The 7471-nt window shown below is 36.6% G+C and overlaps 1 protein-coding gene across 6 annotated transcripts in view; it reads right to left on the reverse strand.

Moving 5' to 3' along the window:
- Tacc1 (transforming acidic coiled-coil containing protein 1) overlaps nt 1-7471 on the reverse strand; it is a 112385-nt gene that overhangs the window by 45023 nt on the left and 59891 nt on the right. The window lies entirely within an intron of this gene.

The following is a 7471-nucleotide window of genomic DNA, read 5'->3' on the forward strand; positions in this document are numbered from 1 at the left end:
AAAAATAAAAATAAAAAAAAGAACTGATATGAATAACAATTACATCAATGCTATATAGCTCCTTAGAAAAAGGCTAAGAAGATCAAGGGTTTACTGCAAACTGAACTGTGTGATATCAAATATTCTGAAGGTTGAAATTGGACTGGAGGAATCTTTAGACGCAACTAGCACTGAGACAGTTCCCAGAACCAGTGTGACATATCCAGAATCAGAATTTTGTGAAGTAAGCAGATCTGAATCTTTGGATATTAAAAACATAAGTATTTCCTACTCCACAGAGCAGAATTAAATAATCAAACTGTTCCAAAAATAAATGAAAAACCACTAACAGCTCAGAATTACCTCTCTGTGAATATAAAATCTAGAAGAACCAAATAGAAAAGAAAATTCTATAGAATTCTTTTTTTGGTAACCAGGGATTGAACTCAGGACTTTGTGTTTGCCAGGCAAGTGCTTACTATGTCACTGAGCTATCTTCCCAATCCCCAAAAAAGCAAATTTTAAAAACTGGGTATAGATATGGTGTTAAAAAAAACCCTTATTTCATTTATTTATTTATTTATTGAAATTGTCCAAAACATCTTGTAGAGAAAAAAATCATTAAAGCATATACATAAAAATATTAGCTATGGAAGAACAAAATTAAATAGCATCTTATTCCACATTAGAAAGAAAAAAAAGGACCAAGGGTGTAAGAAACTAGAATCCTTATTTTATGAAGACATAAATCATACAGCAATGTTAACCATAAAGCAATTGTTTATTTTTTTTTTTTTCTGTACCAGGGATCAAACTCTGGACCTTGTGCTTGTCAGGCAGACAATCGTGCTGCTGAGCTATCTCCCCAGTCCAAGCAATTTTTTAAGCAATTTTTTTTATTATTTTAAATTTCTGTCTCTGGGCTGGGCCAGAAATTTTCTCAGTAACTTTTGAAAAATAATTGGAGGGTTTTAAAAAAATCTTTTACTTATTTGGTACAGGGTCTTGCTATGTAGCTCGGACTCACAGTGATCCTCCTGTCTCAGCCTCTCCAGAGCTGGGATTACAGGTGTATACTATCACACCCAGTTTTGGTGGCTGCCATGGCACGCCCTGGGTTCCTCGGCACGCATGGCATGTAGTACTAGGGATTGAACCCAGGTCCTTGCGACCACTGAGCTAACTCCCTAGCTCAATAATCAGAGTTTTAAAAGAATCAATGCTGCTAATTATTGGAGTAGTATAAACAAGGAATTTTTGTAAGTCATAAACTAAGTGCTTTTCTGATTTAGCTATTGGAAATAATAATAAAGTAGCAATGAAAACTAGGTAAATGGGTTTCCATCATATCTCATGATTTTAAAGGATATTCCATGATGATTCTCTAGTTTTAGCTCTTAGTCTCAATCCAGGATCAAAGAGCTCAGCATCACTGGAATCATTTTCATAGCATTCACACATTTTTATCAAGGCTCTTTTACGAATGATTGCAATTGGGAAGTGGGTTATAAATTTTACTCTGCACAGATGTTTCACATATTTTATAAATGCCCAATTTTAGTTTTGTCTTGAAATGTGTTTAATTATTTTAATACTATGTAAAAAACTCTCAGGGCTTGATGTCTGGGATTTGCTATAACATATTACAAAAAGAATTTTTGAAAAAGTACAGCAAAATCTTGATACCTGTTGTCCAGAAGTGAGTATGTGGAGCTTTTACTGGACTATTTTCTGTTCCCAAGTTGATCTTTACAAAGAACCGGTAAATGTAAGTATTTTCCCAACCTTTGTGAGTTATTCTAGCCATTTATAATACCTAGGGAGGGGGTTATGGGAACCTCCAAAGTGAAAGCTTAGAAGTACATACTAGAACTTGCAACTGGTGTCTAGGGTATTCTTACAGAGAGCTTACAGTTAGGCAGAAATATTACAGGAAGTCATATAGGGCTGGGCCCTCAACAAAATCAATGCAAAGATGAAAATTCATTACAACTATGGCCAGAAGCACATCTGTTGGAGGCTAGGCCTCAAGATAAAGATGGTATGATGAGGCCTAAAATAAGTGGGAACATCTAGTCTAATAAAATACAGAGAGACATCACTTTGGTGGGTTACTACAACCCTTGAACTCATCCCTTCCCCAAAAGTTGTTTGTTCTTTCCACATACCACACTGCTCATGACTTGCTTCCCCACTGGATCAGTATTACTTGTAATCTTATTGGTTGATCATAGCCTTAAACCATGTTGTATCCATGTAGTTGTTATCTCTGAAACTTCCCCTAAAAAGTGGGTCCTCAGTAATCCACTTTCCAGGTCCTCTTCTCTCTCTCTTAGGCAGAAGGTATCTGACCCTCACAATAAATATTTCCTACTCTTAACCTCTGTTATACTATTAGACACTGTTAGCAATTCAACTTCATGAAACAAGTTTCCCATTTATTTCAGACTTCAACAGTTTAAAGCACATTCTCCCTGAATTAACTTGAATTAAATGTTGCTAATTATATGAATTTTTAAAAAATCATTTGTAATTACAGGGTTTGTATACAATAAGGTTTTCTCAATAACTTGTAACATAAACACTATTGAAACTAGATCTAAATTATATTTTGATTTAGTTTGGTATGTTTCAATTTTGTAAGTTCTACTTTTAAGACTAATGCTCTGAATCTTATAATACTTATCACTTTCATCTGTTGTATATTAGAGTCTTCATGATATTTGCTTTTAAAGGAATGTTCCATGGTCTAACAATTTTGAAAGTTATATTTAAAGGAGAAAGTCCATCTCTAAAGATGGTGAGATGGGTGGGAAGGAGGTATAAGAAATGGTAACGGGGGGATGGGGAAAAAGCTTTGAATTATAGCATTAAGAGATCACGATGTCAATATGTATCTATTGAGGTAAGAAGGTATCCACTGAGATATATCCTCAGACCTTGTTTATTTTGAGTCCGGTTCTCACTAAGTTGCTAACCTGGGCTCAAACTCCCATCCTCCTGCTTCAGCCACCCAGAGTGTTGAGATCACAGGTAAGTGTCTCCATACCCAGCTTAACAATCATTATTCTTTAGAGACTCTCCTATGCTTGTTTTTCTATGTAGGTTGACAACATTAATCATAGCAAGTACAAAGCATTGAAGGCTTGTATGGACCAGTCAATGGACTACTAAAAGCTCACCTGGATTAATCTATTGAGTCTAGAGAAGTCTTAATGAATATGTAAATCCAAGTCTATCCAACTCCAGGGCCTGGCTGCTAAACCATATATATGTTAGATCATCTCTTTACAACTAGAATAAATATATCAGCTCCTCACTATCCACGGTTATATGCTCCAAGATCTCCATGAGATGCCTGAATTCCAGATAGCACCAGATCCTATAATGTAATACCTTTTCCATCTTAATGGAGTACTCATAATACCTTATAGCTGTCACTTTTGCAGTTTAAAGCATGACAGCAAAATTAGCATGAATTTCTTGTTCCTTTTGTCACAAGTTCAAGATAGTTCTTACCATAGATTAACACAGACTTAAGTATATTTTTTCCATAATTTGAGAACTTTTCTCTTGTCACTTAAAGGAAGTCTGTAAGGCTCCTCTTTGGCATTTTTGAATCACCAGCATCATTTTGGGGTCATTATAAAGTACGTAAAGTGATTTCAAGTCAAGCACTGCAATTAATACCTGATAGTCATCTAAAAAACCAGAGGGGAACTAAATAACTAGAAAGTGAGTAACAAAGGGATGGCTACTGACATGAGAATTGGGTAGCACCAGATTTCACTGAACTGACTGTTCAGAATAGTACGCAATTTAAAACTTACAATTTACTTCTGGGTTTTCCATTTAATATTTTGGACAATGGTTGACCACAGGTAACGGAAATGTGGAAAGCAAAACTGCAGACAAGGCTTGAGGTGGCGCTATTGCAGTTTCCTATAGTCCACTTGATCATGTAATATCTGGGATTGTGAATTCAGTTCTAAATTCCTAATGCTGAACAAAAATGAATGCCATTAGATGTCTGTGTCTGAAGCCAGGTATGATGGTCCACACCTGAAATCCCAGCACTCAAGGATTCAAAGCTGAGCTGGGCTACACAATGAGATCCTTTTTCAAAAAAAAAAAAAAAAGCAAACAAATGAAAAGATAATTGTGCCTATAAAAAACTAGCCAAAGATATGCAGTCTAGAAAACTAAGAAACACAGTTTTCAAAATTTTAAAGGCTGCTTAGGTAAAGGAATCAGAATTATTGTCCCATCAAAGGATACAATTAGGAGTATGTAGATAACTATTAAGAGAAGAGAGAAGCAGGCTCTGACTCAACATGAAAAAAATTTAATAGAACTAAGCAAAAATGCAGTGAATATTAAGAGATGTCTGAGCCTTATCCCTCAGCAATGGGAAGAATGGTCTTTAGCCCAAGGCTACCTTCAGGGTTTTTCTATTCTGTATTTCTAGATTCCTTCTGAGCCAGCACCCCCGCAAAAAAAAAAAAAAAAAATCAAATCCTTCTTGATTCCTTTTAGATACAAATAAAAAGTCATGAATCAATTGCAGAGAAAGTTAGAACTGACTATCACAGGACCTAAGCAATAATATGGGTTTTGCTGTTAATTAGCCTAGGGACTTTTTACAAGTCCCTTCTGCATTCTGGGTCTCAATTTCCTTATCAAGAAGAAAGGTTTCAGCTAAAAATATTTCTGAGGGCCCTTAACTTTTATAAACTCAAGAATCTAGATATTTAGGCCATTTACAACAACTGGTAAGATGCTACATTACAATCTGTAAATTTTTTTTGAATGGATCACCCACCCACACATTTCATTTGTAGATTCATTATATATTCAACATATGTAAGGTTTTTTTTTTTAATGTAGTGGGCTATATACTAGGCACTAATATATAACAGCAAGCAAAACATGCTATCTCTCTTCTGATGGAAGAAAGACAGTGATTAAATAATTAATAAATGAATGGGAAATGAGTCTTGGAAAAAGAAAGTTATCATGCTTGCAGAGTTCTGCAGGCCTTGTCAAAATTCTAGCTTTAAGAGACTGGGGAGATAGCTCAGAGGCACCTGGCAAGCACAAGATTCAGAGTTTGATCCCTGGAAATCCCCCATACTCTAAAAGAAATGATTCTAGCTTTATCCTAGGAGCAGAAGTGAGTTATAAAGAATTTTCAGCAGCAGGAAATATAGTCAGATTTGTTTTTTTTTAAATATTTGTTTGCTTGTTTATTTATTTATTTATTGGTATAGCATATGACATGTGGTACTGGGGATCAAACCCAGGTCTTTGCACTTGCCAGGCAGGTACTTAGACTGCCAAGCTATCTCCCCCACCCAGATTTATATTTTAAACAGCTTACTTTACTTGCATTGTAGAAAAGGAACATGTAAAATTGCATGGTTCTGAAGCTTTCAACAAAAGTAGTGTTATGAATAGGAAGATAAGTTACAAATACTGAAGAGTAAATAAGAAGAGATGGATAGACTAGATGATAAGCTAGATATAGAACTGAAGCAGGAGGAGGTATCAGAGATGATTCATATGCTTTTAGTTTTTCAATCTAGAAGTTAGTAGTATCATTCAAAAATACTAGTAAAAGAGCTTCAGTGATGTCACAGTGGGGTCATCACTGGTTGGTCCTGGACATGTTGCAAGTTGCTTTATGACTATGAAGTAGAAATTTGAATAGGCAGTAACCTCTCCATCTCTGTCAGCTGCTTTTATCAAACTGAAAACCCAAAATTCAAACCAGAGAGGGTACCTCTCCAGTGATAGGGCAGGGGAGGCAGCCTGAGAGCTGAGAAGAAAAGAAAATGGGCACCCACCTTAGTGGGAGATGAAAGTTCTAACCCCAGCCATATCCCAGCACCTGTCCTTGGATTCCTGTGGTGTTCTGGACTATGGATGGCAACCACTCCCCCCGTCATTTTCTCCTGACCATCCCCAGTGTCCCACTGCATTCCTCACTCCACACGAGGGGAATACCAGATACAGAAGCTGACCCAAGGGCCCTGTGTAGAACAGTCTCACTCATACACTGCTGTGACTGCTGTGTTCCCACATTCAGCACTTGAGTGCCTGGGAATCACAGAGATATATACAATCTTTGGGTGGGTGTCATGGGAGCTGTATCTGCTATATCATAAAATATGCTGCCCTACCATGAAGGAATGGGGAAGAAAAACATATACCTCTCATCTGCTTTCAGTCCCTGGCCTGAACATAGATAGTTTAAAGGAAGTTTGCCAACAAGATAACCTCTTTGGTCAGTTGCCAGGTCCTACACCTTGTTAATCTGACTCATTATAGTCTAGTATCATCAATAAAAAGCTTAGCAGGCTGCAAGGAGTGGGACAGGAGGCAATGGGTAGGACAGGATTACCCACTTAATTAAACTAGCTTGGGGAGCTATGAGGATATAAAATGAACAAAATAAAACATGTAACTCAAAAGGAATTTTTTTTTTTTTTTTAACTGGGGATTGAACTCAGGCCCTTGCGCTTCCCAGGGAAGCGCTTATTCTACTGAGCCATCTCCCCGGCCCCCAAAAGGAAGTTTTCAGTAAGAGTTTATGTGCATTTACGCTATCAATCAGCAAGTGTCCTTGTACCAGCTGACATGCACCCCCAGCTCTGCCCTATAACTGAACTTGAACTTCTAGTATCACACAAATATCTTTCAATAAAAAGTAAAATACCTATATTCTCGGCAGGCTCCAGTTTCCCACTGTATACCAATACAGAGTTCTAGCCACAGCTGTCAGTCCTTGCTACTCATCTGAAAGCACTCTTATGTAACTGACCTACCTTTATATGCTTTTCCATTTTCATAAAAGTCCTATATTCCCTAAAAATCTTTCAAGATGCTGAAAAGCTTCCTTTCTAAAATGCTCTTGATGAGTTTGATTCTGACAGGCACAGCACTGCCTGAAGTCTTGGTGAACACAACTGGTTAGAGATTAGATCGAGAGATGAATTCAGATCAAACACAGAGGAAACCCAAAAATAGATCAGCATTTCCACTTCTGACACATTTGTTGCTGTTAATGAAGCTCTTCCTTTCAATACTTGGCCTGCTATAAATCTGAAAGATTGTGTGAATCGCCCACATGGTCTTCAGCAGCAGATATCTTTGATGCTTATTCAGAATAAAGACTACTCTCCTGTATCAAGAGTTCTTCTCCTTCTTTACAATATTTTTAAAAGAAAAGGCATGGAATGCCAAAATTTTAGAGATTGAGGTAAATAGCCTAACCTTTTAAATTGTACCCTATTATGTTAAAAATATACTAGGTTAAAAAAACAAGTTATGAAAATCTTGATGGCTTTACATGGGGAAATGTCATTATTACAAAATATTTATGAAACTTAAGGCAAATAATATCACCTAACAAATACTGAGAACCTGTTAGCTGCTTTTCTATGTCTAAATGCATTTAAGAAAATATCAAAGAGTGGCCACTTGGAAAAAA

The sequence above is a fragment of the Octodon degus genome, unplaced genomic scaffold (genome assembly GCF_000260255.1).
Source record: "Octodon degus isolate 3935 unplaced genomic scaffold, OctDeg1.0 scaffold00088, whole genome shotgun sequence".
In the NCBI taxonomy this organism is placed as follows: domain Eukaryota; kingdom Metazoa; phylum Chordata; class Mammalia; order Rodentia; family Octodontidae; genus Octodon; species Octodon degus.